This window comes from Microtus oregoni, unplaced genomic scaffold (assembly GCF_018167655.1).
Source record: "Microtus oregoni isolate MIOR12 unplaced genomic scaffold, Mior012 000011F_ref0000422, whole genome shotgun sequence".
Lineage (NCBI taxonomy): Eukaryota > Metazoa > Chordata > Mammalia > Rodentia > Cricetidae > Microtus > Microtus oregoni.
Window position 1 is genome coordinate 10,879,370 of NW_024543070.1, and position 27,081 is coordinate 10,906,450.

General features: G+C 38.9%; 1 protein-coding gene across 2 annotated transcripts in view; it reads left to right on the plus strand.

Moving 5' to 3' along the window:
- The first annotated feature begins 5,488 nt into the window (after positions 1-5,488).
- Positions 5,489-27,081, plus strand: part of LOC121453293 (janus kinase and microtubule-interacting protein 2) — a 148,114-nt gene continuing 126,521 nt past the window's right edge. For both annotated transcript variants that reach the window (XM_041659947.1, XM_041659949.1), the window contains exon 1: positions 5,489-5,772. The gene's annotated coding sequence lies outside the window, so the exon portion shown is untranslated. The remainder of the gene's footprint in view (positions 5,773-27,081) is intronic.

The following is a 27,081-nucleotide window of genomic DNA, read 5'->3' on the forward strand; positions in this document are numbered from 1 at the left end:
CACAGCATGCTTGACACTACCATTATGACCAGGTTAAAACTGGCTCAGGGTTCAGCATCCTAGTCAGTTTAGAGGGGAATGTATTTATCTATTCTTTTATTGTCCTCAATTTTTAGTTATTTGTCTTTCTAATATACGTATATCATTAAAGCCAGAAGACACCGAGAAATAAGGTAAAGCACTCATCCCAATATTTATCTTTGGGCATAATGTGATCCACAAGATGATGGGAAGACAGAACCCTGATTGAGGAAATGCCCTCACTAGCTGGCTTGTGGCTAGCTTATGGAACTTTCTTGATTAATGATTGATGTAGGTAGAACCAATCCATTAAGGGTTACGCCATCAATGGGGCCATGGTCTTGGATAGTATAAGAAGACTGGCCAAGCCATGAGTAACAGATCAGTAAGCATGCATTCCTCCATGGTCTCTGCACCAGTTTCTGCCTTGAATTCCTGTATTGACTTCTCTAGATTATGGACTGCAAGGTATAATAAGAAATAAGGCCTCTCCTCTTCAAGTTGTCATGGTCATGGAGTTTTATCACAGCAATAAAAACCCCAATGCAGACAGAGTTCCTGTTCTGCTGGTGTTCTAAACCCCAGTGTCATAATCTACCACTGAGTCCTCTGCAATGGTCCAGAACCTGAAAGGAAACCCTGTTTCTTGTTCTCACATCAGAGCAAAGGTTTTTATTGTTAAATGCACTTTAAATCTATAATGGGACAGCTGTCATTGTCCTGGGCCTTGGGTCTCTTTTTGTGTTGTAAAAAGCTAATCCTTTGATTGCTTTTCTTCCTTTTTATCTTGACAGATTCACAGATCCTTCGATACCGATAATTCTTTTTCCTCCAAACAAATTGACAGAAGAAATGTTATATGTATGTTGAGAGTTGCAGGAGATTATACCTTTCAACACAATGTAATTGGTGCACAAACATGTTGGGAACCAGGATGATTAAAGATTAAACGAAGATTGACTAGCAAATGATGTTTTATCTTGAAGGATCTGTGCACACACACACACACACACACACACACACATACACACACACACACACACACACACACACACACACTTTTCTGTCTCTGAAACAGCCTGCTCCCATCCCACCCCACAATTTTCTCCAATAATACATCCCCTACTCTCCCAAAGGAAATTATATCCTTTCTTTATCCATTTGTGGGGTTCCCTGCTCTGAGCATCATTTTTAACTTGCTCATATAATTATCTTTAGATGTTAAGCTTCATGGAGTGTTCTTGTTATGATTTGTGGGTAGATCCCTGAGACTTAGTGTCAATACTCAGCAGCAGCTAGCAGTAACACTTGCTAAATCAATACATCAGTAAAGAAGTGAGCATTTTCCTGATCTTGGTGCTAACAGTAAAATGGGAGAGAACTTGAAGAAATAAAATGAAATGAAACCCACCACTCACTATCAAGAATACATTTCTTAAGATGTCACAGATGATGACTTAAGTTGATGTCAGAGTTTGTGTATATGTGTGTCCCCCTCTGTGAAGGTGAGGATAGAACCTGTCCTTTTGACCACCTGTAGAGCAATCAAAACTTGCCCTCACCATATCTTTCCTTGATTGCTTCTATGTCTTATTTTTTGATGATAGGACTTTTACTGACCCAAGAACTAACCGTTAAAGCTAGGTTGGTTGGTAAGCAAGGTCTTGGAATCTGACTGTCTCTGTACCCACAACTCCTGCTCTTGGGTTACAGACACACACACCTTTTCCAGCTTTTGTATGGTTTCTGAGGATGAAATAGGGGACCTCATACATATACGACAAGGACTTTATCCAGTGAGCCACCTCCTATCTCCTTCTGTCAAAGATTTTGATGCCATTATCTTCTTGTTGTCTCTTTAAGATGTATTTGCATTTGGATTGTATTATTCTGGCTCAGGATGATTTGTGTGGGACTGTGTGTGTGTGCGCACATTCTCTGTGTGTAGTATATATAGGTATGCACATGGATATGAGGGTTTGCGTGTGTGAAGGTCAGAGGCTGATACTGAGGGATCCTCTTCTGCTCACCATCTTATTTTTTTTGAGATACGATCTCTTGTTGGACCTGGAGGTTGCCATTTCAGCTAGGCTGGCAGCCAGCAAATTTCCATGCTCTGGCTATCTCTGCCCCCTGATGCTGATGCTGGGGTTATAGTTGAGTTCTGTCACATCCAGCTTTTATGTAGGTGCTGGAATCTGAACTCAGTCCTTATGCTTATTCAGCAAGTCTGTTACCCACCGAGCCAGTTCTCTAGTTACATTGCTGCTTATACAGTTGTCTGTTTATTTTGTGTAATGTCAATTGTGGTTGTGTGTCTGTGTTTTCCTTGCTATGCCAATGTTATGATGCACATGAGAGACCAGAAGTCAACTTGCTTCATAGGAGTTGGTTCTTTCCTTTGACCATGTAGTCCTAGAGATCACACTCACTTCATCCGGCTTGGTGGTTTGAAAGAAAATAGTCCCCCCCCGCCCCCCCCCTGCACAGACTTATAGGGAGTGGCAATATTAGGAGGTGTGGCCCTGGTGGAGTAGGTGTGTCCTTGTTGGAAGAAGTGTGTGTCACTCAGGGTGGCTTTGAGGTTTCAGATGTTCAAAACAGGCCCCCTCAATTTCAGTCTCTCTTCCTGCTGATAATGGACCAAATTTTTTAAACTGTAAGCTAGCCCAATTAGATGTTTTCATTTCTAAGAGTTGGCATGGTCATAGTGTCTCTTCACAGTAATAGAAACCCTGACTAAGACAGAAGTGCATTATTAAAATTATATGGTACCTTAAATGTACTGTTATGGAATATACTGTAGTAACTATATTAAACCATACAATATTTTGCAATTTATTATAGCATCCTATGCTATAATTATTACACATTGATATATGTTATGATATATCGAATTAAAGCAATAACAGCAAGGAGTGAAGCTTTAATTTTTCTTTTCTTAATTAAAAATCATAATACATTTGGTTGAGGTATTTTATGAACCATTGGCCTTTGGGTTCATTCTAAGGTGTCATTACTTTCTCTGCTTTGTTGTTATTGTTGTTGTTTGGTCCTTACAGCTGGTCTGAACTAACAACCCTCCAGTCTGAGTACCTTTTGATAAGTTTGTTGGCTCTGGGGCCAACCTCTCTCTAGTTTTTTAAGATTTTCCCATGGTCTGTTGAAGTCAGAAACAAATTTCATTAAAAAGAAAAACTAGTAGATATAGATGAAGCAAATCAGAAGGAATTTAAAAATGTTTAAAGCAAACTGCTAACAAACAATGATTTGCTGTGTAAACATAGTAAGAAGGATGGTGGGGCAGAGGAGAAGACATCGGTGTTTTAAAGTGGTTATGTTGGAAAGTTGTTCAAACACCAAACATTTCCCAAGGATGTCAGAGTCCCCCAGGCCTTACTTGGCAGGATCAGGTCGTGGTACATACAGTGAAACACTCTGGAAATGGTCAGGATCTGCCATTCCTATAGTCTTGGCTTTATAGACAGCAGCTTCTTCCTCTCTTTTCTCTTGAGACCACCTCTGAGGCGACAGAAGGAAATGAAATACAAAGAAGACAAAAAGAAGTGAAGTGTGGACAACCATTCCTTCCTGTGGCTCAGCACTCATATGTGGGGGTTTGGAAATGTCAGTAGGCTGTGTGTGACTGCTGAGGCTCACACTAGAGCTCAGGGCTGTTATCTGCCCAAAGCAGGAGACAGACTCTCCTCAGAGGGGACTCAGATATCAAATGCTAACAATGAGCTGTGCCCTCCTCTTGAACACCTGGTCACCTCTAAGTCAGCGTTATCAGAACACGCTTGTGGCAAGAAGGCCTATCCAGGAAAATAAAATCCTCTTCTGTGTTCAAATTTATTGCCTATGAATAAGTAGCAATAACTATAAACAATTTTTACCACACAGATACTATGCATTGGATATCACACTAATGCTTTCCATACATCAACTTAGTTCTTACTATGACTCATGATGGTTTGTAAGTATATCCAATGTATAAATGAAAAACTGAACATAGGTTCAGCAAAGTTAAACTTGCCTAAAAAAAAGTTTTAGTAAATAGTAGAAACGGAGCCTGGACTACTAGTATCTCTGCGGTCTATGCCAATTCAATTGAACTTGCATGAATTAGCATAAAGATTAAGTTTGTTCTGTGCAGGGATGGCAAAAAGATGAGTAGTAGAACAAACTCAAATGTTAGACAACTTTAGTTTAATTACAATGTTGTCATTTATTCTATTTGTATGCCAATCTAAAAAATTGGGCTTCGTTCTCCAAGATTTACAGTGTTTTAATTTGTCAGATTTAAAAGGACATGGAACCTCTTAGGACAGTCATCCTTGGCCACCACCGTCATCAGCCACCACAGCTATCATACACTTAGTATCTTCTCCCTTACCTGGAACTGTTAAAACCTTCCCTGAAAGCTTTTAGATTAAGTGGTGTCTGCAGCATTCCTCTCTACAACTCTCCCTAATAATAGTAAATATTCACTGTATGCTTACTACACGCCAAGGGCTTTTAGTGCATTATCTCAATCAATCTTTAACAACTGCTGCCTGAGACAAATTCTAGTGTCATCTATAATTTATGGTTAGAAACAGAACACAGCACTGCAAATTCCCTTGCTTTTCTCCCACCTACCACCCAGACTACCATCTGGCTTTGGAATTCCTAAAGGGCATCCATGAAAATAGCAGGGAATTGCTTGCTGATTAATGTTCGCTCCAGGAGTCTGAAACCAGATAGGTTTGGAACTGTCCACTGTCTAGTGCTGCTGAGAACCTCGGCTGTCTAAAGGTATTTCCTGTTTGTTTTGCTCTAACTTCCTTTTCCTGGACGGCGCGTGGGGGGGGGGGGGGTGTATAATAACACCAGGTCCTTTTTCAGACAAGTTTGAAAAATGGTGAAATCAAATGACCTGAGAACAAACTGGACCACACGTAAAGTCACGCAGCAGTTACCTGCTTTATTGCAAAGTCCAGCAGTTTAATCTTGTTTTAGCAACCTTGAGTGGCATTGAGCAAAAGATGCTACCAAGGACGCAGAGCTTTGGCGTGATAACAGGCTCCCTTCACCCCATATAATCTTCTCATTTATTTTTTTTTCAAATAGAAATGTAATATGCTTTATCTAAAATTTATAGACAATACAAACAAATGTGAAACCGTTTGGTATATTTCCACGTAGATTCAACGTGAGGTCTTCTTTCCCAGTGCCTTTTCACCCTTGGCGCCTCTCAAACTACCTGAAGCTTACCTTAGGCGAGACCAAGAGCATCTCAGAGGCAGAGACTGAGTTTTACTCCAGCCCCAGCAGCTTGATTCGCTCCTCTCCCCTCCCCCTTAGCTTGCCACTTGCAATTGGTCATTGCTATGGCAACCAGCAGCTGCCAGGCCGGCTGCCTCTACCGCAGCAGGGGTGGGGCTGTGGGGGTGGGGGAGGAAAGGAGGAGCCTGAGGAGGTGTCTGCTGCAAGTTCCTGGCTGATTCTGAGCTCACACCATCCTCCAAGAGGGAGGAGGCTCAAGTGATGCTGCTGCCGCCGCTGTTGCCTCCTCTACCGCTGGTACTCTAGTGAAGCTGGAAAGGGTGGTTCCTGTCGCACCATCGCTAACCAGAGAGGGAGGGGAAAAAAATCCCAGCAGCCGCTGCTGATGTTGGCTTCAGAGGCTGCATCCGACTCGGTCACAAGGAAAATGGATTCAGTTTGCAGCTCTCCCTCCTTCCAGCATCTTCTCCTGGTCTCAGCATGGTGAGTCGGAGGCAATGGGGCTTCCTTCTTCATCTAGCTGGTTATTAAATGACTTGTGTAGGTATCTGTGGCCTAGACTTAAACAATGACTCGCGTCTCAGACTAGGAGGGGGGTTGGGGGTGTGGAAACAGAGATGAGGATGGAGAGAGAGCAAGGTTGCTGGGGAGAGAAGTGAGCGGCATCCTCTTGTGTTTTGGGGGAAAAATGATGTTTTGATTTTTTATCACAAACTGGCTCCGAATACCAACCGAAGCACGAGATTCCTTTCCTCTCAAGCTTAGCAACAAATTCAGGGGGTTGAAAGGCGCTAGCAAGAAGAGAATGTAGTTGAAAGCTACCGTTTCGTTTGCACAAACAGGGTTGGGCCTTTCCTCAAAAACACATTTGGTGTCTCAACCTTGTTGGCCTAATTATAAGGTGATTTTGCTTTTGCTAAGGCAGTCCCAGAATTAGGCATTCTGATTCACACTTTAACTCATTCTTGTTGAAAAACCATTTCTGGGATCCAGAGTTCCTTTTTCGGGATGTATATTTATGTATAGCTGAACATACATGTCTACATGCATAGACATCCTATGTGCACATGTTACTTTGCAGGTGTGTTGCATTTATGGAGTGTATTTATATGCAGAACACGCTTGATTTATGGTCATTTTTATGGTTTATTTATGCCTTTGCATTCTTGGAAGTAATTGCAGGTTTTAGGATCCGTGCTTCTGGTTTGTCTTATTATTCATTGACTTCATTTGGATTAATTTGACATTTATTCTCGTTATTGGTCCTTAGGTTCACTGTGGCCAATTAGGACAGATGCCTGTCGTTTGCTCTGTATTAGAGAACTAGATGCCAATTCATAGTCTGGCTATTTTTAATTAGGTTTGTGGGCCTATGTTGAGGGCCCCATATTTACAATGATGGGAAAGGGAGGTGGCTTGGAGTGTTACTTAGCATATTCTCTAATAAACGTTGAAACAGACTGGTTTTCTTGGAATTCTGACCGACTTTTTTCAAATCTGTGTGGTGAGCCTCAAGCAGCACAGCTGGGCTAGCAGGTGAGCGGTATTTGCTTTATTTAATTGTATTGATATTTGTTGCCCATTCCTTCAGTGCCCACCACCATTTTCTAGCTCTCTCTGATGTTCAGTCCTTGTATGGCTCCTGTAAGTGATTAAGTAGGGAAGCAGGATGGCTTTAAAATCATAAGTGTCCTCAAGGACCCCAGGCTAGCCATTTCTGAATTAGACTGCTCATACAATGAAGTGAACGACGGCAAGCAAAGCTTGGCAGGAGGCTGTGGCTCGTAGCTGAAATAGGGGCAATTGTAGCTTATAAATGCTTGCTGGTATATGCTTGACCTTTCACTGTGCTAAGGATTGAAGGCAGCTCAGGAGACATCGATGCCTGAGACTGGAACATACAAGGCTCCATTACCACCTAGGATAATGGATTTCATTGAACTAAAGCCAGAAAAATCCTTTCAGGTAAAAGTGTATTAGTAATATTACATGCCATGTATCCTCCAACTGCCATTTAGACTCTATCTTATAATACAAAATGATAGATTCTTTTCACCTTAATCTTTCATTTTGTTTGGCACACTTACCTCTAATTTATCATTTTTATGTCATAGGGATTTTAGTTTTATTTTCTTGAGAATTATTTTACTTGGTTCATAGATAAGAATGACATTTAGTGATTCATTTTAATATGCTCATGTATTATGTGTATTTGTAAACTCTTGCTACCATGTGCCTAATTATAAGAACTATATAAAGTAGGTCAAGAAAGGAGGTATTGGGCTTGTATGTTATTGCGAAAAAGTATAGCCCATTTTACACTGTATTATTAAAGATAAATTTTGACTTCCTAAAATAAAATTCCAAATGTCTACAGTAAACTATTAAATCATGTTTCATAAATGGGAAGCAGGCACCCTGGTACTTTGGTTTATTTCTTTTCTACTGAATTTGGATGTGGTTTTATGGACCAGGTTGGTACAGTTTGAAGAGATGTACATCATTGTAGGTCATGGCTTAGAAAACTCACTGTTGGTGGATTCAATAATAGAGCCAGAATCTGTCTCTGAAGAAGGACACATAACTGAAACTATTTAATCCAGAGGAGAAAAAAATTGAGAGATAGTTATTAATGGTTTCATATATACTTCTGCTTTTGTGAAGGATATTGACAATTGTTACATTTTGGAGTCTGGAATATGATTAGTGTGCTTCAGCTTCACAGAAAGAATTAAGATTAGATACACACAGCATAGTTCTTCACAGTGTGTGTGGACAGCCACGTGTGCCCTTCTGTCCTCAAGGATCCCAGCTTACGGTCTAGATAAGCACTTCTCTGGGATGGACCATACATATTTCTTCCTGAAAGCATGCTGAACTTACTTGAGTAAACCTAAACTGTACTTTGAAGAGTTCAGATTAGCTGTTTGGCATTGGATACTTGGACATTTGTGGTTGTGGACTACATTTTGTAGTGTGTTTCTAATAGCCAAATCTGGATACTTTAAAAGAAAGTGATTGATCATCTGTCTGGAAACTTTTTGTGTAGTCTTGACAGGGTGCAGGGATTCGCCTGTCTCTCTGCTTACCAGCAACTTCACAGAGAGTAATAATTGTGTTAAACTGACTCTCTATTGTATGACTGATTTTGAAAGCTGTAGTATATCTTACTAGGGTTTAGACACAAAATAATTCAAGATTATCAAGTTGGTGTTAGAAAAAAAATTATATGATCACTATGTACAATTTATTGTTTCAAGGTGTGTTTAAAGGGACTATGGAAAAGTTAACTACTTTTTGCTCAAGCAATGTCTTGAAAAAAGCACTCTTGATAAAATATTAGTGTTAAATATTTTTATTTGTATGTAAACATTTATTAAAAGTTGTTATAATTGAAACACACATTTAGTTTCCTGTTTTATGATATAATGTTTCCAATGTCTTCTAATGACCTCCGAACATCCTGTAATTTTGATTTCACAATGTCAATCTCCTTCTAGGAGGCTGAAAACTAATATTTGGATAGTAAAAGCTACTTCTTGTTTTCATTAACTCATACAAAGTTTAATGCTCTTTATTTTCTCACAATAAGAGCTAAAATAAAATCAAACTTATCTTGGAAGTTTCAGTGTTAGTTAGCATAGAAATAAATAAACTAGATAATACTTGGTTTTCACTCAGAGAGATCAGTTACTCTCCCCATTTACATATGCCTCTATTTTTCCATTAATTAAAATGTTTTTTCAAACAGAGTGAAGTAATCAATTTGCTCACAACTATTTGTAGAGATCTTATCTGATTAGCAGAATTTGCATACACTAGCAACATAAAATTTCCTTGGAGGATATGCGATACACACAAGCGAAACAGTTAATGATGAAACAGTACAGTTATTATTCAAATTACCAATACATCTTATGTGAATATAATCTTTTGTCCTTCTCAAAGTCACTTTAATTTTAAATTCAAGTAGTTTATTGCATCAGGAAAAGTTCTGTTTGCTGTTGTTTCGATTGTTTTAAATAAGTGAAAATTGATTCAGAGAAGCTAAACTTGTCCAAGTTTGTGTTTAGAAAACAATCTAACAGGGGTTACATCCCAAGTCTTATGAACCAGAATCTTTCATGTCAGAAAACCTAATACATTAATTTCAAGATTTGACTCACAACATAGAACACACTAAGTCTGCACTGTGTGTTTCGTTTTATTTGGATTTAGGTTTGATTATTACAGGCACTCTCATTTGCTTTTGGACACTGATTTTTACAAATTGAATGCATATAAGAAATTTTCTAAAGAAAACAAAAGATGCCACATAAATTTTGGAGAAAAATCTGAGATTCTTAATAATTCACAGAAGCACAGAGGCATTGGCCAAGAAGAAATCAGACTAGTAGGCATTTATTTTATAACAAAGTGCTGTTTGGTTTCTAAAGACATAGAGATCGGGAAGTAACATTGTTTTCCTTGCACTTGGGACCAAATTAAGATTCTCATGGGTCCTGGATCTTAAGAAGAGTTGTGCCGTTTCTACCTACTTATTCTGAAGATTACAAAGTGATAATCTATAACAAAAATAAGTGATCCTAAGTTTGATAACTCTAACATTTTTTTAGACAACCACTTTAATACATTCAAAATATCAAATGTCAAAAATTTGCCTTAAAATCAGGAGCAGAAGGAGACGGAGCACGAGCAAGGAACTCAGGACCACGAGGGGTGCACCCACACACTAAGACAATGGGGATGTTCTATTGGGATCTCACCAAGGCCAGCTGGCCTAGGTCTGAAAAAGCATGGGATAAATCCGGACTAGCTGAACATAGCGGACAATGAGGAATACTGAGAATTCAAGAACAATTGCAGTGGGTTTTTGATCCTACTGCACGTACTGGCTTTGTGGGAGCCTAGGCAGTTTGAATGCTCACCTTACGAGACCTGGATAGAGGTGGGCAGTCCTTGGGCTTCCCACAGGTCAGGGAACCCTGATTGCTCTTCGAGCAGATGAGGGGGGGGGGACTTGATCGGGGGAGGGGGAGGGAAATGGGAAGCGGTTGTGGGGACGAGGCAGAAATCCTTAATAAATAAATAAATTAAAAAAAAAAAGATTCAACTAAAACGGAAGGAATCTGCACTTCTGGTAGCCCAATTAAATCAGCCATCTCCCCTTCAAAAAAAATATTCATATATATATATGTATATATACATTTTTGCATGAGATGGGGCCTTGCTACACAGTCAGTGTTAACCTAAAACTTGTTATACAACCCAGGCTAGCTTTGAAATTGCTGTCCTAAATGCAGGGGTGAATGCAGATAAGGGGGAAGAAAAATGAAAAGAGGTGGCAAAGCTGGTTGCTTCCCAATTCTGCAGTGGATATTTTGTTTCTGATGGTGGGTGAGTGCACAGGATGCATTTGATACCAAAAGTGTGAAATTTAATGTAAATTTCCACAGCCTGTGCTCCAAAGACCTAATTTAATGGTGCAACTGTTTATTGAGTTATATAGAGTTTAGGTCTCATTAATTGTGGCATGTGGTATTTTTGTTTGCAAGATATTTTTTAACAATAAAGTTTATATATTTTTTAAAGTAAGAAATTGCTTTCATCCTGGCTCGGTAATCTGGGTTTTAGGATTATAGAAATCTGCCCGTGGCTGACTTTTCTGTTGTTATTATTGTTGTTGTTATTACTACTAATAACACGGCACACATTTTATGTGACTGTTGGTAATTCAGCTGTAGCCAAGCAGCAAATGGTGCTTCTTAAACTACCATTCCTCTCTGGGAAAAGTACTCTTTGAAATGAATTAGCTGTAATAAAGCTGAGACCATTGCAATGAAGATAATCTACTTAAGGCAGGTTTTACTAATACAATTAATTGTGTCTTTTGGTGATGTTCACTTTAAACTTATATATTTTCATTGTGCAGGGCAAAAATACAGGAACATACAAAAGGAAAATGAAAAAGCATCTGTAACCTTACTATTAAGAAATAATTGCTTTTAATATAGGTGGATATTCACTTTCCATTTTTTCCCTATATACACATAGGCACACACTCAGACACACAATTTCACAAGTGACCCTTTTTCTATACATTGATTATATTTCTTTTACTTTATATGTGGTGGCCATCTTTTCATGTCACTTAGCCTCTGTGAAATTTTTAATCTCTGTGCATTTTTGATGCCCTGCCCCCCCCCCCACTACTTAGGCGTCCTTACACTTTGCTTTTAAATACTTATTATGTAGTAGGTCCTGCTTGATTTACAGCAGCTGTGAGCCAAGCATTATTCTGGGAAATCCTAGCTCTATATCCTACCTGCCACTGGATCTTACAGTGATGTTAAATTAGCATTGGTCATCTGTTGTCTCCTGTTAATGAATGAATGTTAAGCCAAAGCCAGCGAAATAAATCCCTGCCAGAATCACTAGGAGATTCATGAAGTACAGGCATCAGCAACAATTAAAGAACAAAACGTAGAAGTCTCCTTCAGCACCACATCAATTTCTTCGGTGTGATACTGCTACATACTGTAGGTTTAACTTCAGTGGCAGGTCAAATGTTTTCTGGAAATAGGTTCAAATATATCAGTTGTCTTGGAGTTTCCAAAATAAACCAAGTTGCATATCCATCATTTGGTTTTCATTGTGTTAATTAAACATATAGAAGTTTTTCAATAAGAGCTTGGTCATTTGACTCCCACTCTTAGCAAAAATTGAGTGGTTGCATCTCCCTACATTCAGAGTCTAGATGTCAATGGGCATTTTTCTTCCTACACTTCAAGTCCAAACTGTATGTAGAACTGTTTAGACTTTTCCTGAGTATACCTTGGGTTGGTCCCTGCATGCTGCTTCCTTTATGGTATGGAGAAACCACTGTGATGTTAGAAAAAGTTACTTTCCATCCATGAGAGTATAAGCTTTCTGAGAGCAAATGATTAAAATATCATATTCACTGATTAGTAATGTAAATATCACTATGTACTCCATAATGACTGGCTGAGTGGCAGGCTAAGAAGCTGAGGAACTGGTAGACTGACAGACTGGAGAATGTCCTGAGAAGTCTTTGGCCTCTTATTTCAGGAGAAATTCCCACTGTGAAATCTTCAGAAGCTCATCTTGTTAATGTGACCTGTAGTGCTCGGGACGTTGCCCAGTGGAAAGCATTTGTTTAGCATGCGACAGACCCGGGATTTAGTCTCCAATATTCCAAATAAATAATCTGTAAAAACAGAATAGATTGTATTCATAGGGGTAATAGTTTATAGTAATAACAATAGGTTGTTGTTATGATTTTTGAAAGAGAAAATCAAACTGTTAAATCTACAGATCAAATCATTTAGAAAGCCACCATGAAAGATTATTCATTGTGTTCTGTGATGTAACAAGCACTGTGGACACTTCTGTGGCTCCTTTTATTTCTTTTTGAAACTGAATTTTAAGTTGAAGATGACAATACTCAGGCTATGCCCTTTAATTTGCTATAATTGATTAAAATGAGCCTGTAATTGGATTATTATTAGCATCTACTGGCATGCTACACAGCCACATCTCTACTATTCTAGAACGTCACTCAACAAAATTTACTAATTATAAACAATTTGTTCTTTCAGATCTATATTCAAGGCAAGTCAGAATAGAAATGTATGTTGCAACATAAATATATAAAAGCAGTATTCTGCTTTCATGAAGATATTAAAATGAAATATAGTGATAGTGACCTTGTGGAAGAGATGGCTGTAGTTGGCAGACATGGATTCAGACCATCCAGCTACTAGGACCACCTCTCTATATTGATGGAAACTTGTCAGTCCAGCAAAACTTAAGGAAAAAGAGAGGGCCTTTATTGCTTTCCAACATTTAAGGGTCATGGTGCTTCCTGTCATCTTTGTAATTCTGAATTGAATTATAGCTAAAATATAACCAAAAAAAAATAAGATCTAACAAAGCTTAGCTGCCACTATCTGGTCAGAAAACAACTCATTGCTATTATTTTCAATAACAAAACTTTGCTGAGAGTATTATGTCTAAAAAATTCTGTGAGCATGTGCTTAAGGAAAAAAAGGTGATATTTTCATCCTGCCTTCTGCTTCAAACTGGAAATATTCCCCCTGGAAACTACTTCTCAGCATAACCGCATGACAAATGTAAACCCAACAAATGTTTCTCACCCACGATTCTTTTCTAGCCTTCCTGTGCAGAGTTTCATAGAGAAAAACACCTTTCAAAAAAAAATTCTTATCCTGTAGTCATCACTGCTCCACTCTTGGCCATAAAATGAGTGCTAAGGTCAAAAGTAACCGATTTGAAAATACTATTCAAGACAATAGAGTGTTCAGATTTTAATGATAGACCACTGATGGGAACATTTAAACTTTAAAAATGAGTGCCATTCTGTAAAATCTAGGGTATGACAACATTCTATCAGTGAGTCCTTTCAAAACCAACAAATCAACAATTTTGTGAGTGACTGTGTGTGTGTGTGTGTGTGTGTGTGTGTGTGTGTGTGTGTGTGAGAGAGAGAGAGAGAGAGAGAGAGAGAGAGAGAGAGAGAGAGAGAGAGAGGAAGGGAGGGTGTGTTTGGGTCCAGTACCTTATGTATGGGAGACCAGTGCCTACCCACTGACCTGTATCCATTCTTGGCCATTGACAATTATGTTTTATAGAATGATAACAAGCAGGGAATTTATTAAAAGTCTGTGCAGGGAGTTCCCATGAGAATGAACAACTTTTGGGTTTTGCTAGCCAGCGCTGACAACAAAGAGAGAGAATTTGGATATTTTAAAAAATGAATATAATAGACTTCAAACTACACTACTCATGGAGCTTCTAGATAATTCTACTTATGAAAACATACACTCTGAAATTCGCAGTACTTTCCCAACATGTAGTGACCCACGAATCAAAAGCCAAAATAACACCCAACTCCACTGATTTCTGTGGAGTTCTGATATAAACTACTTAGCATAGTTTAAATGATAATTATTAAACCATTAAGTGGATTTTGTATGTTTGAGGATACTTAGGTGTCTTCTCTATTCAAGAAGACTTTTAATTTTGACTTTCATTTGTTTGTTTGTTTGTTTTTCTTTTTTACAATGCTTGGTGTCAGGCATAGGCTCCTTCATGTGTTAACTGATTTCCTACAACTGAACACTATCTTAAGCCCCAGTCCCCTCTTACTTTGAGAGAACTTCATTTAAGAAGATCACCCATAGCATTTAGAATTTAAAGCTTTTTGACTCAGAGGGTGAAACAATTAAAAAACTAGAACCTAGATTTTAAACATGGAGTGGACAAAAAAGCGCCCTTCCGGTTAATTTTCCATGGAGAAAATGATTTGCCTCTTGCTGTCTTGTTACCTAGACTGTCTGCATTTTACATCTGTGGGTTGCAATGCTGCACTCAGAAATGAGGGAAAGGAGAGCATCAGCATGCAGCATAGGGTGTAGATCCTCTGTGACCTTCACATTTTTATCCCGTTTAGCTTTGAAAGAGCTCATTGTCAAAGTCAGGTTAGAACTACACTTGCCTACATCACTGAGGACACATACATTGCTTCCTTTCTCTGGATGGTGGTGGATGCTTTTCTACTTTTCTATTTAAAGAGTAGGAACCAAGCTTAGGTGATTAAGTCAAACACCCTGAAAGGTAGTAAGGAGGGAAGGTGTGTGTCTCCAATCAGTTACCAGACTTCTGCTTCTTAACTTTTACTCCCATCTGGACATTTTGAAACATTAGCTAACTTGACTTCTTTTGTATAATCGTCTTGCTTCAGAACATCAATCTTGAACTACATAGCCAGTGGTAATCTAAGAGGAATTGATCCATCCTCAGTTCACCTGATGCCATTGCAAACCACATCCGCAATGTGCTTAGACATCATATGACTATAGAAAGGACATTTTGATGTCACTGGTGAGAGCAGAGTGTGCATTGTTGAGGAGATGGGCTTCTCCCAAAGATGACCCCTCCCCCAGCTCTCTCTCTGAAGACTGCTTCAGACTCAATATTGACTCCACTTCTCTTCTCTGGAAGAAGAAGGAGATCCACAATTTGGAAAACTCTGGATAATTCAAATGAATCAACTCACTCCAATAATAAGTGAGGGTAGCTAAGGCCCTCTTACTAACAAATATAGCTGGCATGTTTAAAATGTAATAACTACTATCAGGAAAATTACTTCTTTCCTATAAGTTACTTGAATTGGGTAGAAAGTAGTTACATTTGTTGAGCACTCACTTCTTTGTGATTCTGTATAGGATGTTTTAATTTTTTGTTGGTCTTTTTATTTGCTTGTCTGTGTATACTAATAAGATTTATGGGTCTACAGGGCAAATTAATTTGACCTACAACAATAAAAATTCAGTTAACCTATCTAGATACAATGCTGTACAAAAATGAAATTGCTTGGTGATATTTAGGAAAAATTGTAAAATGTAACTTTTAATCTTAAAATCCAATTTAAAAAATCAAAATGTAGAATTTAATCCAAATTTTATAAAGAAAAAATCTCATACACACATACACATACACACATACACATAGAGAGAGACACACAGACACAGACACACACACAGACAGACACCCCCCATACACATTAAAAGCAAAATAAAGTAAATAAAAATATTAACAGAAATTAATTGATGAAGTTAAGGTAATAAGAATTTTTGCATGTGTGTTTTCTATGATTTTTAAATATTATGAAGGAAAAATTTTATCACTTAAGTGTATAAAGTTTATAGAAACACTTGACTGTAAGGAGCAACTTTGCAGGAATTATGGAAGATGGAAAATTTACTGAACAGGTTTTAATCTGGTCCCCAGAGAAAGCCACAATGTTTCTGGAAAGCAACAGAAAGCAGAGGGCAAGATCCAGACTCTCCGTGGTGTTACTTACTCATAGGAATCATCCTATAGTTTTGAGGAAAACAGTCCTGTCTCCAACATAGTTTCAATCTTAGTGATATAATTTATGTGATATTCTCTGTGCCAAAACAATTCAACTTCTTTAAAACTGAAGTTCTTATTTTTGTTTGGCTTTCAATCTCCTTTTTATTAGTATCAGTGTCATGATTTTTGTTGATAGCAATTAGAAGAAGCCTGGGCATAAAAATCCCTGTGCAGCCAGGTGGTGGTGGAGCATGCCTTTAATTCCAGTACTCGGTAGGCAGAGGCAGGTGGAGCTCTGTGAATTCCAGCCTGATGTACAAAGCACGTTTCAGGACAGCCAGAGCTAAACAGTAAAACCCTGTCTTGAGAAACAAAAGCAAACAAACAAAAATCCCAGTGTAATCTAGTAAGACTCAGTTAAAACCCAATTTTATGTTTTTCATGTATTTAGTCATTATGTGCTGTGCTCCTCTCTCTCTCTCTCTCTCTCTCTCTCTCTCTCTCTCTCTCTCTCTCTCTCTGTGTGTGTGTGTGTGTGTGTGTGTGTGTGTGTGTGTGTGTGTGCATGTGCTCGCATGTGTACATTTAAATCCTTTGGCCATTTAACATGTTTTTAATCTGGGGAAACTAGAAACGGACTCCTGGCACAGAGTGGGGAAACATTTTGGAAGGGGGACTAGTAGGGTACGGATGAAATGGAAATAAGAGATGGGTACACTGGGGGCAGAAGACTCAGACACAGTAGAATGATGACGACTAGGAAACAAAGAGTCAGGGAAAGGGTCAGCCAAAATGAAGTGTGCATGAAGAGGTTACTTGGAAGCCTGTGATCTTGCAATCTGAGAAAAATATATAAGAGAATTTGGTAGGGCAGAAAGTGACCTGAAAGAACAGGGAGAAAATACTGGTTGAGTGGATATGGGAAGAGAGGGAGGAGTGAAGTAAGGGGTAAGGGATGGATAATCAAAACTAAGAACGTAGGAAGAAGCCGTTTAAGGCTCTACTGGTTTGTAAGCTAATTGCAAAATTATATATGTGCTTGAACAGAAGTATCCCGCATTAGTGAACCATGCTGCTCTCAGAAGACCTAAGTAATGACATCTAATGTAACATGAAAATCTCAGTAACAGTCATGGGTTACCTCCTTATGAGTCATTGATCAGGGAGGCCCTAGTGGCATCCAAGAGAATTCAGGTCATTGTCATTGCTCTAGGTTGTGCCTCACATTTAGATGGTAAGACCATGTAGCCAAAGAGACCATATGTTTTGTTTGAAAGATACAGAGACATTTAACTGACCAGGAAACCATTCTTTTTGTTTAGAATTTATAGTGCTGGATGGTACTATATAGGCTGAAGGCGAAAAAAAGACAACAGTGATCTTATCCAGAGCTGGATCCCACATGCTATAATAACCACCTGCCAGGCAAGATGTACCCACTGCTACAATTGTGGCAAGACTACATGGGGTTAACCCACCACTTTTTAATTGGATTTAAGGTTTCTTCCACAGGAGGAAGTTCATGCCTGTTACTATAAGTATTGTCAAAAAACATGGGTAGGTAAGCCATATGCCCCAAGAGAGAGCTTATTGGTATTGTTTTTCTAGATGATCATGTTTTCAAGCTGCCTTCTCAATATTTGTGTTTATATGCAGGGATTTGTGCTGTTCCCAATTTTGGTGAGAGAAGCTTGCAGATAGATAGTTCATGCTGAGATACACTACTGTTTAAATCACCATGAAGAAGTGATTGAGAGTTCTCAGCCCTAGATGAACCATCTGTGCCAACCCATCACCACACAGCTCAGGAAACATGCAGAAGTCAGGGCAGAAAGACGCAGGGGTACTGTGACATCATCAGCATATTTTACTCTACAATCGCCTAGTAAACCTGTTCAGTTATGAACAAGAGACATGTTTGAACATTTTCAACTAACAGCATTTTAAAATATTCTTTCAACCAAGTTCAAATGGGTCTTCTCTAGATCTCTGCTCCTGATTTATAACACATACAGAAATTGAATCTAAAAATGATCCTAGCACCCAGCACTGTGTTCTAAGTTAAGTGTACTTGTGGAGGAGTAAGAAGTGAATGGGATGATTCAGAATCCAGCATCAAAGTACAACAAGCAGAAAGCATTTAGGGACCAAAATTAAGAGGCCTGACTGCCTGGCACTTTGGCAAATCAGTGACGGAGAATGAAAACATGTACAAGGTCATATGGTGAGGAGCAACCATCAAGGCCTGTTAATAAAGACAAGATGAATTTGTGAAGATTCTGTTTCCTGGACTAAATGGAGAGAGGGGTTGTAAACTGTCCTGCCTCCGCATTAAAGCAGGATGGTACAGCTACCTAGAATCAAGTCACAAATGTCCGTTACTCAGGAAACAATGCAGAACGTAGCATTTAAAACAAAGCGGACAGAATGACAGCACCCAAACAGCTCTTGGCAGCATCGTAGCTGGCCATGTTCTGAATCTCAGCATACGTGAATGCCCGTCGTATGCTGTGTTGGGAAACAGGCTGGAGGATGAGGATGTGAGAGCTTGACTGTCACACCCTACAGGGAAAACTATGACTGATTCTCTACAGTTATTTCCCCCTTTGAACCCTGACTTGCATATAAATCTGGTGCGAACACTTGAACAGTAAATATCAGAAAGCACAATTAAATACATCGATTCCGGTCACAGTCAAGGGACTCTTTCATCATTGTTCGTTTTCTTCATTGAACACAGAAGGCGTAACCCAGAAAGTGAGGGAAAATGGAAACCCAGAGGGAGAAAGGTCACTGAGTATTTAATAAGAGTATTGATCCTGACTATTGCTTTACCTAACTTGTTTTTCTTCTTTGGGTTGTGATTGTCAGCTCCCCAATCTCAGTTTTACATACTATGTACCTCTCGTTCTATCTTCCTCTGAATATCTAAGAAGTGGGAGCCTGTAAAACTGATTTAAATTTCTTAATCTCCTTATTTATGCTTAAACTACAAAGAAAATGTAGGGTTAGAGTATCTACATGGATCTTCTAACTATTGAAGGCTATATTTATAACTTTGTAACTGTCCAGCACAAATTCTGGCTGTCCTTTGTCTTAAATGGATCATTCTCATGATAATCAAGTAGTATTAGATTTTTATCTTTGTGTGTGCACATGTGTGCATGCGTGATAGAAGGAGGAGGGGCGAGAGAAAGCAGGGGATGAGGGATAAAGAGAGGAAGAGTAGGGAAGAGGGACAAATGGAGCAAACGGAAAGAGAGAAGGAAGTAGAAACAGACAAAAAAACAGAAGGGGCAGAAAGAGAGGATATTGTCATTCAGTTGAGCAAACAAGATGTTAAACACACTCAAAAAACGCAGATTCTGGGCTCATTAGGCAATGCAATGCTGTATAGGAACCAAATTCATTTCTCTCTTTTAATACAGATACTACATCTTTACACAAGGTAAATGACATGTTGTCAGGAACATAGAGGTTTTACCAAGCTAACTTAAGAGGTTACAGGAGACCACGTTTTAGGGATTCTTTTCACTCAACCTTGTGCGCCTGTCATAAGTACAGCCCCAAAGGAAAGTGCATGCCCTGCACTGCAGAATGTCTGTGGTTTCACGTTCAAAGAGTCACTGCTTAGCTTTCCTTTTTTAGAGGCCAGGTGGGAAGCCAGCTTAGCCATATGTGTGATATTTTAATCAAAGTATGAGCATCGCTCTGCCTGCCTGCATGAAAACATTAAAGGATATATTTATCCCTTCCTTCTCTCACTTCTCTGGACACGCATTAAGGTCATATTCAGAAGTAGAGTGACTCTTAGAATAGGAGCCCCTTGACTTGACAGGGATGCTGTCCCTGCGTCTGTGGTTGAGGTACCCAGTTCTGTTTCACTGACAGTGCAAGGGCACCCCGGGGATTCCTTGGTCCTGGGACACTAGCCTGGCTACATGAACGGGCAGTCTATCCAGTCTGGTCTTTGTTTTTGTTTTGTTTGTTTTGCTTTAATAATTGTGGGAAGACAGAAATAAAAGATACTACCTCTTTTTTCTTTTTCTTTTTTAAACATTTCGTTCTGAAAGCAAAGGTTTTCAAATGTGCATGAAGGATCTCCTAATTTGTTGCTTTCAAACATGTAGGCAGATTGGCTAGGGGCCTGAAAACAAATCTCTGAGTCTTCTATAATAATTTGCCCTATTATTTTTCCTCCAGTGACTGTGATTATTTGTGGGGCCAACTCACTCCCCCATTAGCCTACAGTCTCCTTGAAGGAACTGAGATGGAAGGGTGCAAAAGAAAAGGAGGGGAAACTGAGGTTCCGAGGAACCGATGAGACTCTCAAGGTGGTTCAAAAGCCACATCCATTCACCCCCACCCCCATTTGTAATATGCAGCTGGACACGCTGTGGTGCTTATGCCAGCATCCCCGAGAGGTGTGAGCTGTGAGTGTCCTAAAGACATCACAATGCCAGTGTTGATGACTGGTGGAAATGCTCAGAATGCCTCGAGTACAAACGTAGATTGGAAAACACTTAAAATGCACTTGTTTGTGCAAGGAGAAGAAACACTCTCAGAAAAGAAAAGAAAAGAAAAGAAAAGAAAAGAAAAGAAAAGAAAAGAAAAAGAAATTTAGGTGGCAGAGATATAGTTGAATTTCATTTTTTGAGGTTATTTTTCCTTTTGATCTGTACTTCTTAAATTGTTCCTAGTATACATATGTTACACAGTTAGTAAAGAAAGGAACAGGGCAGAAGGGGTCTTTGAAGATGGCTTTAACCGAGCATCCTAGAAAGGACTGCATGGATCCTGAGAGTGGGTGATAAATGTCATGTTTTTACCACCAACATTAAGTTGAAGGGTATTTTGTTATTTCTGTTTTGTCAGCCTTTTCAAATTAGATGTGAATTAAAGTGATGATCATTTATACATATATTAGCCACATGAGGACTGGCAGCAGCGCTGCCCCTCAGAATTAAAGGTGTGAAAATTCTGAAAGAAAAGCCACAGGGTGAGACCAGAAGGACCACAGAGATTATGTCATCGGAATCAGTAGAAAAGAGCAAACTTTCTTGATGCTGTCCCAATGAATCATCATTCAGATTAATGTTGGGGTCATTTTTTTTATTAGAAGGTGACTAATTCATTTATGTTCATATGAGTTTCTTAATTTTTAAAGTGAATTCTGATAAGCCCTTATTGTCATCTCTTAGTTCTTATTCACACTGCAGTCCTTAGTCACGCAAGTTATTTTCTGATGCTTCTATTGTGGGCATAAATTGCTTTTCCAACAAAGGCCTACTTGAAACTCTACTTAAAATGTGTCTGCATATGCAGAGAGAAAAGGAGGTGAATAATTTCACTTCTTTCTTTTGTATCATTCACTATCAGGACCATTTCTGAAAATTAGCTCCGTTGTCCTGCCCTCACCCTGCCCATTTTTAACTTCTCACCTTCACCACCTTCTTCTGAGTCACTTGTCCCAGATGCCTGGTATCTGTGACCACACAATTAGATGTGTGTCTCCCTGGCAGAGCAGGCCAGCCCGCTCAGATTCCTGTGATCTTTGTCTCATGCCCTGATGTCCAGAACATCATTGCTCTTTTCATCTGTTCTGAAAGGCTACTGAAGAATTGACATTTCTCTTCCTGTTTCCCAAAGTGGATGGAAACCCATCTGAGGCATGGACCCTGTGTTCCACATATCCTGTAATGTGTTTTGCGTGTTTCTCATTCAAGGTGACTGGAGTTCAGAGGGGCTTGATACATTTTTTATACCACACAGCTGGTTACTACCAGGCATTTATGTCTCATTTTCATCCTTCTGTGATATCTTGTGGCTCAGTAACAATTTTTATCTAATTTTCTTCACTTCTGTGCTCTTGTGATGTTCCATATAACTGTGGTGACAGCTCAATGGTATTAAATATTAAGTCCAAAAAAATCTTGCTCTTGAATATCCTTCATTGTTTAGACTAAGTGCTCCTCCTTCTCTTGATACCATCCCTGTGAAAAATTCCCACTCATCCAAAAGTCCAATACACTAATTTTCTAAGTTCTCTCCATTTTTTAAGAAAGGACTTACTATTTCTATATTTCAATTGGAGACTCCCATCTAATTTGAAATTGAAATATTTACCCAGTTTTGGAAACAAAACACAAAGGTAGTGGCAGAACAAGCAATGATGCTGTATTTAATTCCCCACAGTGTCTATCTCTAGAATACAAAGTAACCTAATGTTAGCAGGAGACATCACAAGGGACTGGTTTGGGGAGGGGATGCTGAGTAAGAAAGAGACCTCACTCACCTATGTTAGCTTAGAAGAAAAAACCCTCCTAGCCTCCCCAGATTAACCTGCATGTTCCTTCCAATCTGTGGTGCTGCCTTATTTCTGCTTGTCAGTGGAATGAACTGGATTTCTGATGTGGGATTTCCTTCTGTATGTTATAAATATGTTTTACTACCATTAATTAATAAAGAAGCTGTTTAGGTCAATGGTTTAGTAGGATAAAAACAAGTGGGAAATTTGAACATAGCGAGTGAGGGAGAGAGAGAGACAGAGAGAGAGAGAGAGAAGGCAGAGTTAAAGAGACAACATGTAATTGTCAAAGAAAACAGACCAGGAACCTTTTCAGTAAGTCACAGTCTTGTGGCAATACAAAAATTAATAGAAATGGGTTAATTTAAGGATGTAAGAGCTAGCTAAAAAATGACTGAGTCTTTGGCTGAACAATGTTGTAATTAATATAGATTTTGTGTGATTATTTGGTTCTGGGTGGTTGGGAAATGAACTAGCAGTCTCCATCTACAAAATGGCACCCAATGTGGGGATAACCCACATGGCCATTTTCACACTTTGAGTCCAGGTGCTTATTGCCAGCTCAGAGTTAGGAAAAAGGTTGCTGAGGCATGCATGCTGCTCAGCACTTCTGCAGGGCAAGCAGTTGGATCCGTTCTATTAGGTGTGCACAGGCAGGAATGCATGGCATATTCCTGCTGACATACATAGAGACATTTCCAGGCCGCACAGCATGCTGCATAACAGATTTAGCTTTTACTCAGACAAAAAGATTTATGTGCTGCACGGTGCTTCCCAGAATTGAGGTATGAGTACTACTCCCACCCAACAGTCCCAGAGCTGGCGATAAATTTACCTCCATCATATTGAAAGGTCAAGAGAGACGGAACCAGCATCCAGGGCTGCTGAAACCATACTGCTTACCATTTTTAATGCTGCTTGTCTAAAAAAGTATTTCAGATACACGATAGGACAGATTTATACATAAAAATCTCTGAATGAGACACTGTGTTTACAAAATGTACAAAAAAGGATTTCAGATACACTGTAGGACAGATTCAAACATAAAAGACCTCTAAACACAGTGTGTTTAAAAAATGTACATAGGCTTGGGAGAGAGAAGAAAAAAAGTATAAATAAAATAGTCTTTAAAGAGACAATAAAAGTAATATAAAAATACAGTCATAGATTAAATAAGTTAAAAAATAAGCCCAGTAAAGATAAAAAAATACACAAAGTCAAAATTAAGCATCTTATTGTGTTTTCTTTAAGATTTTGACTCCAGAGAGACCATTTGTTTCTTGGGGCTGCGAAGCTAAACCAACACATTTTTAAAAAGGTATCTTGACTTCAAAATTTGAATCTAAGGATATGTTACTTTGAAAAAGAGGTTCTGCTTTTGTTTCAGAAGATGAGAACCTGTGAATTCTTTTCAGGCAAATGTGGTTTGATAAAACAAATCCCCCAAAACATCTCTGTAAACCTAAAAATACTTTACCCAACAAACAATAGGAAGCAGTTTTTAAAAAGCTACACCCAAATTCCCAAAAGTGATTGTTTATAAATGTTTATTTTCATATACAGGGGGATATGATATACAGAGATGAATACTTTACATTGGTATGGATTTTGGAATATTGATACAAATTTAAGGTCGATTTGTTACACTGTGTATATGTATATTTCTACTCCTGTTTAAGGTATTATTGTTTGTGTAACTCATTTAAAAATATAACATATAGTTAAAATACAGATTAGTAGTCTTCTATAATAATCAAACTTTTAGTTATGTTAGTTAGGTTTTCTAGATACATAGAGATATATTTCAGTTAAATAATCTTCAATACTTCAAAGACCAACAGAAATGGCATTTAAAATGTTTTCAAAACTTAGACTTTTCTCAACAGTAAGACATTCTGCTTCTGGCAGCACCAATTACCTCAGAAAGGATGATAGGTATTGAAGAAACTCGTTATAAGATTTGCCTTCAATGTGACAAGCCTGGCCATTTGGGCAAGAAATTGAGCTTGCCTGGACTTCTTGATGGTATGCTATATGAACTGGATATTCAGGACCCACAAAAATGTGAGTGCTAAACATTCCACAAGACAGGATTGTCCTTCAGGGTTCCTGCTTCACAGAAGAAACTGCCAGACATTTTACAAGATACAAAAGAAAGTGACTGACAAACTGCCAAGATAGGCGCAACAGGCTTTCAAATTTCCTGCTACATGAAAAAGTCTACCAGATACTATGGGCCTGTAGGCTAAAGATACATACCCCAACATTACAAAAAAACTTTGGGTAACTGTTCAGGAAGCAAAATGTTTCTGTCAATTCTAAAGTTTTGAAAGTTGCTTACAATGTATTTCTGTTTTCTTAGGTAATAATTATATCCTTCTGAGGTCTTTAAAGGGTTAAAGACAGATAGTTATAGGTTTCCTTAGTTATGATAAAAGACAAATTAGATATAAAACTTTAGACACTAAGGTAAAATAAATGCTAATATATTTTCTTTAACTATGTCAGACACAAATAGACTAAATATTGTAACTATAATTCTTGCTTAAACCTCTTTTGTTATATGTAATTATACTATGTTAAAGTTAAAACCTTCCTTTTTATTTAGACAGAAAATGGGAGATGGTGTAGGATTTGTTTGTAATAAATATGTTTTATTACCATTGGTTAATAAAGAAACTGTTTTGGCCAATGACTTAGCAGAATAAAGCCAGGCAGGAAATCTGAATAGAGAGAGAGAGTAGGTGGAGTCAAAGAGATAACACGTAGTTGTTGAAGGAGAAGGTCCAGGAACATTTGCAGTAAGCCACAGCCTTGTGGCAATACACAGATTAATAGAAATGGGTTAATTCAAGTCGAGTCACTGGCTGAAAAGTGTTGTAATTGATATCGTTTCTGTGTGATTATTTGGGTCCAGACAGCTAGGAAATGAATTAGCAGTCTCTGTCTACAGATTTTATTTTCAGATGACGCTGACTGGATTTCAGATCATGCAGTGGTAGAATGTGATCAAATGATAGAGAATAACTCAGAGTGCAGATAGCAAAGATGTGCAGGAAGGAGAGCATTACCTAAGCTATTCACCCCATGCCTTCTTCTCAGAACTCCTGTTTGCTGTGTGGATTCACATGGACCTCAGGAGCAAACAAACCAGCTGCTATAGCCAGAGGCCAGAAACACCCTCTTCTCATGGGGCAGCTAAAAAGTAATGGTCACATTACTACTGAGGAGGAATTTCAGCTTAGAGAGTTTCTCATTGTCTCTCTGTCTCAGTTCCTTTCTCTCTCTATCTCTCTCCACACGCGCGCATGCACACACACACACCACACACCATTCCTTAAAAAATGTCCGTGCCTCCATTCTCACATGCTATGTACATATCTTGGGACTAGTTATGGACATGAACTTTGTCGTTTTCAAAAGGTTTACAGTGACATATTTCTTTGGCCTAGAAATTACCCTGTTACGACTGCACTCCAAGAAAATAGTTGAGTGAAAATCATTTTATGATTGTCATCCATATGATCTATATGATCAGAAGACTGGAAAGATATGGAAGCTCTCATGCCCAGTGTGACTTTGTTAGGAGACAGAGTCCTACGAGAAATAATTTAGCCTAACTGAGGGCATAAAAGACTCATCTAATATGACAGGTGTCATTTCAAGAAGGGGCCCCAGGGATGAGCACACATGTGGAAAGGCCCCCACAGGAACTCAGTGAGAAGGATGACATCTGAAAGTCGAGGTGAAGATCACAGGAGAAACCTGCAACCATATTCATCTTACATTAGATTTGTTATATCAGTGTTTGTATATGAACATACAATCCAACCATAGGAAGAAATAGCATAGCTTACAATGCAATCTCATGATGGCATTATGGGATGCAAGGATATATATTAGTCAAAGTTTGCTACATTACAAAAGGAGATGTGTCATGTACATCTTACATGATAGAGGCACTGTAGGCAGACAGTGGCCCGAGCACACTGTGTAGACAGAACTGGTTCGAAATGCAGATAATGAAATGTCTTTGCCATCCAAGTCCAGTGCCCAGAGTGTGGAGGTGCCTTGCTTTTGACTCCCCATGGAAGATCGGAGGGAAAAGCCGGAAGGGGCAGCAACAGAACAGCTAGTGTTTCTGAACATAGACTGCCGCCTGTCCCTATGCTGTGGTCACACTCCACTCCTCATCCTGGCACTCTGCCCGTGTGAGAGTCCCGCACTTCCTCTAGTCCCACGTGTCAGTCCTGTCTGGAAACACCCCCAAATACAGAGTGGTGTGATACCTGTCCCAGGCATCCTTAATGAAATCAACTTATACCTGAGCCCAGCTCTCACAGGCTCTGTCCAGGGCTTATTGAAATGAGAAGTGCTCCCAACAGACTTCAGATGCAGAATGAGAAAACGCCAAAGCACTGTTTATATCAAGCTCTGTGGGCCTGTGTGTACAATGCCAAGTATTCTATTTTAGACCTTTCTCGATTTTGTTGTTGCCACCTTATGTGTGTGTGTGTGTGTGTGTGTCTGTCTCTGTCTCTGTCTCTCTGTCTCTGTCTCTGTCTCTGTCTCTCTCTCTCTCTCTC